Genomic DNA, 13,513 nt, shown 5'->3' with positions numbered 1-13,513 from the left:
AGGAGACTGTCTAAAATGGTCCTTGTCCTCGTGGTCTCCTTCACACACACATATCACTGAGCTAAATTTAAAATTACAAGCTGATACATGCTGTCAACACAACCTCATGCAGACATGAGGCCAGAGCACTTATATTAGACCCATAAACAGCACATTAAATCCCACTTGCAGGTAATTAAACAAATAAGTCTCTTTACTCGCATTCCTTTCTCTTTCATCTCCCCATCTGACTCGAACTCAAAGGCGCTCACACATACACATAAATGTGTTGTAATTTTGGAAAACCGTTAACTCATTAAATGGAATGGAGTCCACATTTAGACATGTGAAATATGGAGTGGCTTTTATGACCAGCCGAGGCAAACAAATCTGTTACATAGAAAGAGCAAGAAAAGAAGGCTGAGGGATTCAGGGACGGCCACAAACTGTGACCAAAATGAGGTGACAGTGACCCATTGCGTAAGGACGATGTGACAGTAACTCTCAAAGGTTGGTCCAACTTTTGAGTAGCACACCCTTCGTAAGGTTTATAAGTTATGGCTTCATTAATGATTTTTAAATCCTTAATAAGAACAACTTTTGTGTTGCCAGGTTGTTTATGGTTAAATGGATTGTTATTATCTGGACAACTATCCGTTTACTAACAACATATTGACATTTGTCTACAACTGTAGACTTACAAAGATGAAAAACTCTTTATTAATGCCTTGCTAATAACTTTAGACTTGATGGCTTATTGTAAAGTTAAAAACCTGTGAGTATTTATCATTTAGAATATTTATCTAACCCCTGACCCTAATCTGCCAAAGGAATTATTCACAACCTGGCAAATCAAAAGTTGTTCTTATTAATTATTCACAACTTTTGTAAATAAATAAAATCTCAACCCTTTATAAAGGATGACTTAGGATACAGATTTTTTTTTAGGCTTTTAAAATTCAGAAAAAAGCTCAAACTGAATCATAGGCATGAGCTAAACCAGCTAACTACAGGTTAGCAAGATTGACTATACACTCACCTAAAGGATTATTAGGAACACCTGTTCAATTTCTCATTAATGCAATTATCTAATCAACCAATCACATGGCAGTTGCTTCAGTGCATTTAGGGGTGTGGTCCTGGTCAAGACAATCTCCTGAACTCCAAACTGAATGTCAGAATGGGAAAGAAAGGTGATTTAAGCAATTTTGAGCGTGGCATGGTTGTTGGTGCCAGACGGGCCGGTCTGAGTATTTCACAATCTGCTCAGTTACTGGGATTTTCACGCACAACCATTTCTAGGGTTTACAAAGAATGGTGTGAAAAGGGAAAAACATCCAGTATGCTGCAGTCCTGTGGGCGAAAATGCCTTGTTGATGCTAGAGGTCAGAGGAGAATGGGCCGACCGATTCAAGCTGATAGAAGAGCAACTTTGACTGAAATAACCGCTCGTTACGACCGAGGTATGCAGCAAAGCATTTGTGAAGCCACAACACGCACAACCTTGAGGCGGATGGGCTAAAACAGCAGAAGACCCCACCGGGTACCACTCATCTCCACTACAAATAGGAAAAAGAGGCTACAATTTGCAAGAGCTCACCAAAATTGGACAGTTGAAGACTGGAAAAATGTTGCCTGGTCTGATGAGTCTCGATTTCTGTTGAGACATTCAGATGGTAGAGTCAGAATTTGGCGTAAACAGAATGAGAACATGGATCCATCATGCCTTGTTACCACTGTGCAGGCTGGTGGTGGTGGTGGTGGTGTAATGGTGTGGGGGATGTTTTCTTGGAACACTTTAGGCCCCTTAGTGCCAATTGGGCATCGTTTAAATGCCACGGCCTACCTGAACATTGTTTCTGACCATGTCCATCCCTTTATGGCCACCATGTACCCATCCTCTGATGGCTACTTCCAGCAGGATAATGCACCATGTCACAAAGCTCAAATCATTTCAAATTGGTTTCTTGAACATGACAATGAGTTCACTGTACTAAAATGGCCCCCACAGTCACCAGATCTCAACCCAACAGAGCATCTTTGGGATGTGGTGGAACGGGAGCTTCGTGCCCTGGATGTGCATCCCACAAATCTCCATCAACTGCAAGATGCTATCCATCAATATGGGCCAACATTTCTAAAGAATGCTTTCAGCACCTTGTTGAATCAATGCCACGTAGAATTAAGGCAGTTCTGAAGGTTAAAGGGGGTCAAACACAGTATTAGTGTGGTGTTCCTAATAATCCTTTAGGTGAGTGTATATGTTAGTTTTCTTAGCTGCATGTGGTTTTGGGACACTGAAACACAACGTTGAGCCTTCTCGGTGTCATGGACCCATCCATCCATCCATCGTCAACCGCTTATCCTGCACACAGGGTCGCGGGGGGCTGTAGCCAATCCCAGCTGACATCGGGCGAAAGGCGGGGTTCACCCTGGACAGGTCACCAGTCCATCACAGGGCCACACATAGACAAACAACCACTCAAGCTCACACTCACACTCAAGGACAATTTAGGGTCACCAGTTAACATAGTCTGCATGTCTTTGGACGGTGGGAGGAAGCCGAAGCACCCAGCGAGACACGGGGAGAACAAACTCCACACAGAAAGGCTGGGGCAACCGGTGATGTCAGGAATATGACTTATTTTGTCTTATTTTTATTTTAAATTTAATTCCACTGAGATATTATAGAGTGTATTTCATGAGTTTTTTCTTCAGTTTTGCTGCTCTAGAAACGACATTTAGTTATATTTAAAATTCTAATCCTGTAGTGAATTCAAAAACTACTATGCAGCTAGTATGCACACACCAATATTTGTTTAATTATCACAAGTCATATCTTCAAGGTAATATGAAACGTTATCGCTGATAGCAGATTTTCCTCATATTGTGCAGGCCTACCTCTATGCAATCTTCTGCACAAGCAACAAGACAGCAAACACAGGCCTACCGCTACAAAACAAGAGCTCATTGTCATAAAAGCACAAACCACCACTTAAAACTTCCTGCACCTGCACATACACACTTTCAACGCACTTAATATGTGGTATCTACTCTTACCACAAGCACAGTAAACTGCACTGTGAGGATTTGAGGTTATTAAACACAGACAGGGCTGAGCAGAGTAACCACACTGACTCACCGAGCAGCAGACTCTGATGTCTACCGCAGGATGAGACACACACTCGGACGTCAGAACTTCAGGAATAATGAGACGTCTGAAAATCTATTGTGTGTGTGTGGATGTGGATATGAGTACAATATGCGTGTGTGTGGTTTAGTGCTCTGCGTACATGTGTGCTGTATTCCATGGAAAATGTGTTAATATTGCTTGCAGGGGTTTCCTTCTGGGAAAACCCTCTGCATCTACAGTACATGTTTGTGTGTGTGTTCTGGTGGAAAAGAAGTGTCTGTTTTTTCTCTGTGTATTCTGCACGCTGAGAGCTAATCAGGCTAAACTGTATGTGGTAGTCTGTTACTCTAATCAGCCTGCAGATTAAATCATTGATATACTCACATGCCCAGCATATGTGTAAATATATTGTGTATGTACGTGTGTGTGTGTGTGTGTGTGTCTGGATGCCAGCTATAGTCAAACCAGTTGGTCAGAGCCGAAGGCGCAGCAAGGTTACTAAACAGAAAACAGCTACATGACTTCACCTAGTCTAAACTACACACACACACACACACACACACACACACACACACACACACACACACACACAGACAGTATGTGACTGTGCATCATTTGGTCTTCTCTCTTCTGTGCATAGTGTGAAAAAAAAGGAAAGACAAAATGGATCCCAAATCTGTGTGGTCATGATGACTAAATGCACATCTGACTTGGCCTTGACATTTATTAAGAGACAAATTTATTTTGCCGTAAGATTAGGTACCATATTCTGACGCTCTAATTTTCTAATTTTCACCTCCTTTGGACCTATAAAGAAGGAAATGTCATTAGGGGTCAGAAGAAAACTTATTTCAAAGGATTTATGACTTTAGAAGCACTATCAAACAAAGCTTGTTTTCAATGTGCCAGTAAAGGCAAGAAGGAAGACAACTGCTTGCAAGTAAACAACTAAACAACTGATGTAAACAATGCAGGTTTTAATGGTGTCCTATGGAGTAAACTAACAAAAGTTATGGATTGTTGTTTCTTACCTAGTGAAAGCATACATATTTACTTGCTTGCAGTCGTCTTCTTCACTGCCTGTTACTTACATTTACATCTTACCGCCACCAACTGATCATCAGACGAAAAACGTGAAACCCTTGGTAGGATGTGAATCACGTTGCATGTGCATCCTTGTGCACTTGCACAATAAAAGCAAAATGGGGGCCCACTTGTAAAAACATTGGGCCATAGCGCTAATGGTGCAAAAGTTCAGAGGAAGGTAATTCAACATTTATCAACGTGTGTTTGTTGAAACATGACTTTCTTTGTTTAAAAGAAAACTCTGCAAAGTACCTTTGATGTGTCGTGCCTGGGGCATAGTATGCATGATATAATGATATAATAATAAAAATCATTATCTAAGAAATCCATTTACATAACTCCTCAATACTGACTGATTTAGACTGAGAATAGATCAAACAGTAGTTTTAAGTTGGTTGTGAAAGTAAATAAAGCTAATGATTGTTTAAACCTTTTGCAGATGCCTGCGTAGTCCTGAGTGGCAAACTGTACCCGTGCACACTGTGTAGATTAAACAAACGCATTGAATCTGGTCCAGTTTGGACAGGGAGATAGATGGCCTGCCAGACATTTTAGTGACTTTAGTGGCCCAGCTCTCTTTGTCTCTTTTCACTCCCTCTGGCCATATTAAGAAAATCACTCAGATTGGAGGAGCGCAGCAGAGAGAAACCTGGACTTATTCCCAGATCTTCAGTTCCTGTTGGGTAATGAGTGCATGGGGCTGAGGCAGGATGAGTGTGTGTCTGTGTTCATGTAATCATCACATGCACACTTCTGCGAGTGAGTTACAGTAAAAGTAGAATAGCTGTTTGTGAGGAGTCCAGTCTATCTGTAACATTTGTGTGTGTGTGCATTCCAAGTGGATGTTGACATTAGACAGGGGTGCTCAGCATCAAGACAACACGTTCACAGTCTTTAAAAGGAGACTTGACTTAACTGAATGAATAAGACTACAGGAATCTATTGCTAGTAGCTACTGGCCGTTTTGGCAAGAGAGACACATACGCAAATACTTTACAATCACATATCCTCCTCCATCATCACTAAGATACAGACTGGAAAGTGATAAAGTGATGTAAGCCCACCTCTGAGGAGGGTGGTCTCTCTCCAACTGAAGTTTTGTCTATATTCTGCTCTATAAAGCTTCTGAATCCCCCCCCCACCCATCTGTTAATATAGGTTGGGGACATTTAATAACCTGGGAATGCACATACACAAGTATATTTAAACAACGCCCTACTCCATCTACAAACACAGCCTTTTAAGGTAAGCTCTCCCTTCCTTTCTCTCTGCCCCTCTTTCTGTCTTTGCCTCCTCTTACTAAGTCTGTTTCGCCCCTTTCAGCCTGCCTGTACATACCCCCCATCCTCAGACCCCCACTCCCTCATTTAGTTTCTACACTTATTATTTTTTTTTCTATTTCTCTGGCTCTTTACCCAAGCAAGCTCTGCTGGATTCCCTCGTGACCAGCGTGCCTCTCTTGGGTCCTCTCCTCTCTTGAACTCGTCTAAACAGAGAGGAGGCTTGAGAACGGCGGCGGACAGGCCAAACAGACCCAGTGAGGAAAAGAGCAAAGCAAACAAACATAGGCTTGTAGCGATGCAGAGAGATGGACTCGGGATATCACGGTGCAGAAATGGTGTTGTGGGGTGTTTTTTTACTGTGTGGCCACATGACAAGGGCAATGCACTCTCATTACAGTGGATCACATTTCCTAAATTTGGGTCAGGGGCTTAAAAAAGATGAAGAACCCCTAACTGTTTGTAGTTTGGTGGCTTCTGCATTTGTGTGTATGTGTGGTACAGAGATGGAGAGATGGGCTCCAGTGTTTTTGTCCATATAAGGGGGGAGGAATGCGGTGAGAGAGCAGCTATGAATGACTGATCTCCCTCTCACCCTCCCTCCCTCCATCTACCTCCTCTTTCCAACCCTAAATCAAGTTTTCTTGTGCTAAATCTTTTCCCTGTTGTTGCATTCATAAGTGCGCACAAAATGTACATCAATGCAAATGTCTGTTAGGTGTTCTTTTACACATATATGCACGTGGTCATTCTTGCCTGAACACACAGACAAATACACCTCTGGGTCAGATAGCGTATGGTTTCAAAGTCTGATCCCAATTACATCATCATGACCCTACCGGTTCACTGACTTGTCAGTTACGTGTGAATGAATAAGTATGTGTGTGTGTGTGTGTGTATGTGAGAGAGGCCCCTCTTGCTCATCCAGGTGATACTGTGTGAATCATGCATTGCATCACCACTGCAGAAAAACTCAGGTGCTGTACACACACTTGTGAACACATCCCACCTGTGTGACTCATTTGCTTGTTGTGTGTGCATTTCACATCTTGATCACATAATGAAACATAACGTGACAGCTGTCCTCTTCACCTGCATCTGGACGCGATTCACTGCAAACAGATGTTAAAGGAAACAAATAATGATGTCACCCCAGATGAACGGCGGTGAAAGTATTTGAAAATGATGCATTCCTTGTGTGCGAGAGTGTGTGACTGTGTATTTTACTCCAAGATGCATGGATAAGAATGTGTGGGTGGGGGGACGTCTGAAATCAGAAACTATTTCTAGTTAGAGAAGAAGAAAACCTGTTTTCCGGTTGACCCTCGTGATCTGTTTAGCTTCTCCCTCATCTAATCATCCCCTCTGCTTGTTTTCCCCTCTTTTCTTTTTTAGCGATGACGCCATGAATGGTGATGTCGTTCTGACAGTTAATTGGTCCACCACTTTGGTCCAGACAAAAATAGCTCAACAACTATTGGATTTATTGCCATGAACTGACATTCATGGCCCCCAGAGGATATATCCCACTGGTGATCTTTTCCTCCAGTTTGTAGAGTGAAATTTCTCACCAGCTGATGGATTGCCATGAACTGACATTCATGCTCCCCTGATCAATTCTACTGTTATGTGTACTGTCATTGTTGATCTGTGCTCTGCTACAAGCCGAATCAACGAGAATAAAGAACTGAACTTTTTTTTTTCTACCACCATCATCAGGTCAAAAGTTCAGTTTGTCCAATACTTTGATTAATGACCAAATACCAAGCGGCTGATCTGAAAAATGAAGCCAGTGTGGAAATACAAGTGAATCCCCATAGACCCCCATGTTAAATTGCCCAACTTTACTTTATAACTCAAATATATTAAGGCTGAAAGTTATACATAAATAAGGATGTGGCCTCCTTAAACGACAGGTGGATGCCCTCTCAGGTCGCTCGCTGCTAGTTGTTCAGCAACCATGTATCATTCGGCCTCAACTCCACCTTTTTTACTTATTTTTGGATTACCCGTGGTCTAGCACTGCCACAATGGCTGATGACTGGGGACCGTCCCACACTGAGCTTCACAACAGCTCTTCAGAAACCTTTGGGTGAAGTCACAGACACTACATGCTACATGACAATTGTTAGCATGCTAACACTTTAAACTAAGGTGGTTTACTTTGCAGTAAGCCAAAGTACCGCCTCACAAGAGGTGAATCAGGAATTAATTGTATAGAAGGAGAGGATTTTAAAATGTGTAGAATTACTTGGCTGATTGTGTCAAACACTGATAAGTATCTAAAAGGACAAGAATTGTATTGCGAGTATTGAAGTATTGAAAATTGGAACTGATACTGGAGGATCTGGTGGTGTAATGCACTGTCTAATGGAGTAATTCTTCTAGATAAAAAAGGTAATAGACAGAAATGAATGTCTGGGATAAAAATAAAGAGAGAGACAGACAAAAAGTTACCTTTAAAGAATTACATTGTTATCGAAAATGTTTAGCTTATTAGATTAACAATTAGTACTGCAGTTGACTTATTTCCTGTTAGGCCTTATATGTAAACTATATTCTAAAGTCTCTTTCTCTCTCTCTCACACACACACACACACACACACACACACACACACACACACCGGGTTTTTGCTCCTGCACGAACTGCATGACATCATATGATCTCATTACTGAGGCAGTTGAGCCTGACACACAGACCTGCAGAGACACGACCTGCAGAGAGAGACGGGCACACATGGAGACAGACCAGACAGAGAGCTGAAAGTACTGCAGCATTACAAGATGTACAGTAATAGGCAACACATGATTATATACAATATACATGTTTTATAAGTTAATTTAGTACGTTGGTCTTTATTGTCTGTTCTTTCCCCTGGATTCTCTTTAATGTCTTTTATTTTTCATCCTAGTCCTACCTTTGCTTTGGCAACACATGAATGTACTTGTCATGCCAATAAAACAAATCTGAAATTGGGAGTGGGGGGTACACATAGACATGGGTAGACATGTCTCAACTGAATTCAGGGAACGTGGTTGGCTTCTAAGATAAGCCTTCTATCTTCAGTTTACTTCAAACATGGCTAAATTTATGAGAACGCACACCAAGGCAGATTTTTCTCTAGACGTTTTCTTTGTTGTTATTCCATGTTTACTGTAGTCTCACTCAACCTGATGGACCTCGATGACGGTGGCTAATATGAGAGGCCACCACAGTGATCTCAATGGAGCGAGAGTAAACCCAGAACCAATGATAAGGAAGATGGTATGGAAGAATGAATCAGACTCTTTGAAAACACTGACAGCTTTGTTTATGTTTTCCTTGGCCTTGATCTCCTTGACTATGCTTTATTTTCACTTCCTTATGAACAGTATGGGCACCAAATGCCCACTCAGCCAAAATTCCTTTATGTTGCACAATCTGACACTGCAGCTGTGTGCCATCCGTCATCCTCCAGATACTCTCTCGTGTTTTGCTGATCTTCTGATTTTGTGCTTATCCTGCTTTAAGCTATGGAACAAATCACTTTAACATTGTATCTGTCATTCAGAGCGCTTTGATTAAGAGTTTGGGCCAACAAGTCTCATGAAAAGACCAAAATTGTGGTTGTCCATCTCAATACTTCCCAACGTCACTACTTTAATAAGCCCATTGGTTCTAACTGAGACGTCAGCAACAAATAATTAGTTTCATTTAAACTAAGGTTAATAAAATAGCTGGTCATTGTAGTTTTTATCAATGGTTACTTAAACAGGAGGAAATAGTGCATTTGTTGGGGACTATTTTCAGCGGTGGATAAAACCACATGTGGCGCTCTAGTGAATATTTGGGGCAGCAGAACAGCGTATGTGGGACAAATTTAAATAAACAACACTGTGTGTGTGTGTGTGTGTGTGTGTGTGTGTTCATAGTGATGAAGGAACATGTCACCCAGAGCAAAAGCGAGGCTCACTGATGTGTTCTTAATCATTTCTGTAGCTGTAGGAGTAGATATTCACTGCTAGTTTAATTGGGGTTTGTTGACAGAAACAAAACCACAGAATTTACTAGATTTATCCTTCAAGATGCAAAAATATGTATTTAAGAGTTGACTGACTTGAGACAGAACTCCCTAAAGACTCAACTCTTGCCTTGAGAGTACAAAGCAAAAACTTTCTGGCAGGAATAATCATGTAGCATGAATATTTAATGTCAGTATCATATGTTAAATAGACTTGGTGTGAGATTTGTGAATATTTTTTACGTGTATTAAAATGAATGCGGACACACATACACACACACACTGGCCTGGTGAGGTGTGTTGTATGGTAACTAGGAAGCTGGAGCGAAGACGATACTCAGAGAAAATGACTGAAATGTAAACAATTACTAAACACGGCCAGAGCCTGTTGCACAATTCCATACAGAGAGTACTTTGATGTAGGTGACGACATGACAAGGTGTTCCATAGAATGCAATTGTTTTATTGTATCTTCCCTTAGTTTTTTTTTTTTTTTTTTTTACATATAAATTCTTCTTCTTCTTCAGTTTTTCCTTTTTTTTCTCTCTCACAATGAATATATATAATAATATAAATGAAAAATTAATTTAAATATACTTTACTGGGCCAACCTCCTCAGAGCAGTGGATGGGAATTTACCATGTAGTACACTGGTTGGACTAGGTATAAATTGATTTATTAAAAAGCTCCATGACTGACAGCTTATTTGACACATCTGAAATGTTCAACTATAGTACTTTATGACCCCACCCATCTCTCTGTGCACTCTTTCACTCATTTTATTCTGTCTCTTGCTTTCTTCAGAATGAGGAAGAGGAAAAAATATTTCTACCACTCTGTAGTTTTGAACTGAACTCGACCCCCACATGTGAACTTGATTACACTCTGCACAGCATAGCCCACACACTGGCCCTGCCGAAACGCAGATAACATAACCCTCCCAGAAACACTTCCGCTTTCAGACGCAGGGTGTTTGGCACCACACCCTCATACATCAGTCACACTGGTCAGAGGGTAGTTTGGTGTGTGTGGGTGGGTGGGAGGGTGTGAGGGTGTGGTTGGAAGTATGAGCAATTCAACGCTCACAATACATTTCTCTATTTAAGTTGTCAAGACAGCAGCATGCGACAGAATAAACCACACACACAAGTCACTGTTGTAATGATCAGGATCATTGTCATCATGAAGTCTGTTTGCTCTGCTCAATCCTCCACATGTACTCCACACAGGCTCCATCAGGTATGTAGTGGATGCTCTTATCATACATCCAACTACAATGAATAATGGGTGTTCTACAGGTTTTGACTTACTTTTGATAGGAAACACTATTGTGAGGATCCCCCCTGTGACCTTTTGATTTGAGAATATGGGAAATTTGGGAAATTTCTGTGTGCTTAATATGAAGCTAAATCCAAGAGATTGCTAGCTTAGCTAAATGTAAAGACTGAAAGCAGCAACAGCTAACCTGGCTCTGTCCAAAGGTCTAGAGTTCCTGGAGAAACTCCTGGAAGTCACTGAAATAATCCATCATACCTGTAAAACCACAAATCACTGTTTTATATTTGCATCAGACAAATGAGATATAACTTCTTAATAAATGTTCCTTACAGGTGCGGAAGGTGGAGAATACATGACAGATGTACTGATCATTTCATTTTGATTTTCATTTCTTTTAGCAAGAAAGTGGATAAGCATATTTCCCAAAATGTCAAACATCTATTTAATCACAGCCCACCCTCTTCACGCATGTTAGTAAAGCAAACCAACACCTTTACACACAGCGCTCTCTTTTGCAGCCTGGATCAAAATGGGAGATTTAGTCCTGCTTTAAGGTCTTGACTGAAAAACGAGGCTATTTTTGTTGTAATGTAATGTGTGTGTGTTAATGTCTGCGTGTGTGTGTGTGTGTGTGTGTGTGTGTCACTGGTCACCAGAACCAGGCACACAATGTAGGACCATGTTTGGTCCTTGCTCATTTTCCATCGTCACATCGTCATCCCTGCCCTTCAATGAGGTTCAGCTTAGACACAGCAAAGTCTGGAGGAGATTCAGACAAAACGGAAGGACTAGACAAGATATGGCGGTGCTGCAGAGCTGATAGCTGACCTTCACATGAGGCTGTACAGGGATCCCAGCCACAATTCAGAGGCTTTCCTCCCTGAGATATCCGCTTTGTGTTTGAGTCACTCATCAAGGAGTGGCAGTGTATTTTCATTTCCTAATCAGGGCTAGGGTGACTGTGTTTGCAAAAGGATATTATTTCTTCATTTGCAGACTCCATGATTTTATCCATGCAGGTCGGTTTCCAGCAGTCTGTGCTTAACGTTGACTGTGAATTCACAATTGAGTATTAAAAGTGTGATAGCTTAAACAACAGCTTCCAACACAAACACAATTGAAATAGGTGTGAGGATACCAAACATGACGTCTACACTCACAAGACGGGCATAAATAACCCTCACAAATCCTCCAGGGTTCCTAGGATGTTTAACAAACCTTGTTATGTTGACGGATGTTGGAGCGGCTCTCAGATTGAGTCAGATTCAGAACGAGGTTAAGATTCCTCACATTCCCAGTGCAACATTTGTTCTGCATTATCAAGAGTTTAGATATGAGCTCATTGTTCCTTTTTAAGAATTAGTAATGTAGGCCACAGAGAAGGAGGGACTTTACAAATATGGTACAATGGGGCCCCCTATGGGCCATTTGGAAAACTGCATTAGAATCTACACTGATCTCGATACATATATATATCACATGTCACATACCGGTGACAAAGAGGTAGTCCACGCAACAGATTTACTTAAAGGATGGATTCACAACTTTTCAAGTCTGTCTTAAAACAGATGCTCATGTGTGCATTGAAACAGGTTTTCCTGCTTGCTGTAATAATCCCTCCCTACAATGTAAGTGACATTGTCCACAGTCCTAATTGTATACTCCAAAGTTAATGTGAAGTTAATTTGTCGTTGAGTTTTATTATTTTCTTAAATTATTTCAGCATTGTTTCATTTATACATTTCACACAGTTTATTCATAATATTTTTTAACTCACAATATGCATTTATTTTAACTAAAAATCATAATATGTGATGTATGATTGTGTGCACAGCTCTTTAAGGGATTAATAGCAGGTTTAAATGTTCGTGGGGCAGCCCTTGTGTTCACATTTCACTGTGGAATTCAAAGCAAAATGAAACACGACCTTCATCAAAGAAATAATTCCAATTTATGCGCGACATCATCATATATCAGCAGATCTCTCCATATAAGAGAGCAGCTGTTCAGGTAAAAGTTCGAGAAACAGACCAGGCAGACCACTGATACAGACAGCGTCTGTTCCTCAGAGATAAGTTTAGATAGCAGCATCACTTTGAGACTGATTCTACCAGCCAAAGAAAGTGCAGCAAGTGAGGGACTCAAGAAGACGAAAGAGGACCTTTAGACAGCAGGTCACAGGAAGGACTCTGTACAGCGTCTTGATGGAGTGTGATGCACTTTGACAACAAGTGAAGGAGCTTAATGACCTGTTGGGTAGAGGGGGGGGCAACATTTCTCTGAGCAAACTATGAGAATCCAACTTAGCCATGAGTTGGATGAGACAAGAAAGTAGTTGGATAAACAGAAAACCCTGAAATAAATTTAACAGGGTAAAAGAAGGAAGAAAGGAGAGAGGCTGCAAAAGTACAGTGATCCAGAAACTCTCAGCACCATAAATTTTACCACTCAGGTGAGAAATAATATCAAGAGGAAGAAGAAGAAACTCCTTCAAACAGATTGTGAGGAGCTGCAGGTGGCACATGTGACCAGCCTAGAGAAGTTTAATGCTGAGCCCCAGGTGGAGAGGACGAAGAACAAGCTTCTTCAAGAAGAACTAGAGTGGCTCAAAGTTTCACACCATGAGGTCAGCCTAAAGTGTGAAACTGATGTCCTCACCATCAGATGACAGGCTGAAACACTTCAGCGTGAGGTTGAGAAGGAAAAACACACAGACAGAGTGTCGAAGGACCTGCATCTGATCCAGAACTTGAGGG

This window comes from Micropterus salmoides, unplaced genomic scaffold (genome assembly GCF_014851395.1).
Source record: "Micropterus salmoides isolate LMB-PRFRI ecotype aquatic unplaced genomic scaffold, ASM1485139v1 Ms_hic_scaffold_16, whole genome shotgun sequence".
Classification (NCBI taxonomy): Eukaryota; Metazoa; Chordata; class Actinopteri; order Centrarchiformes; family Centrarchidae; genus Micropterus; species Micropterus salmoides.
The sequence above is the reverse complement of the archived record's forward strand: the minus strand, read 5'-3'. Positions refer to the sequence as shown.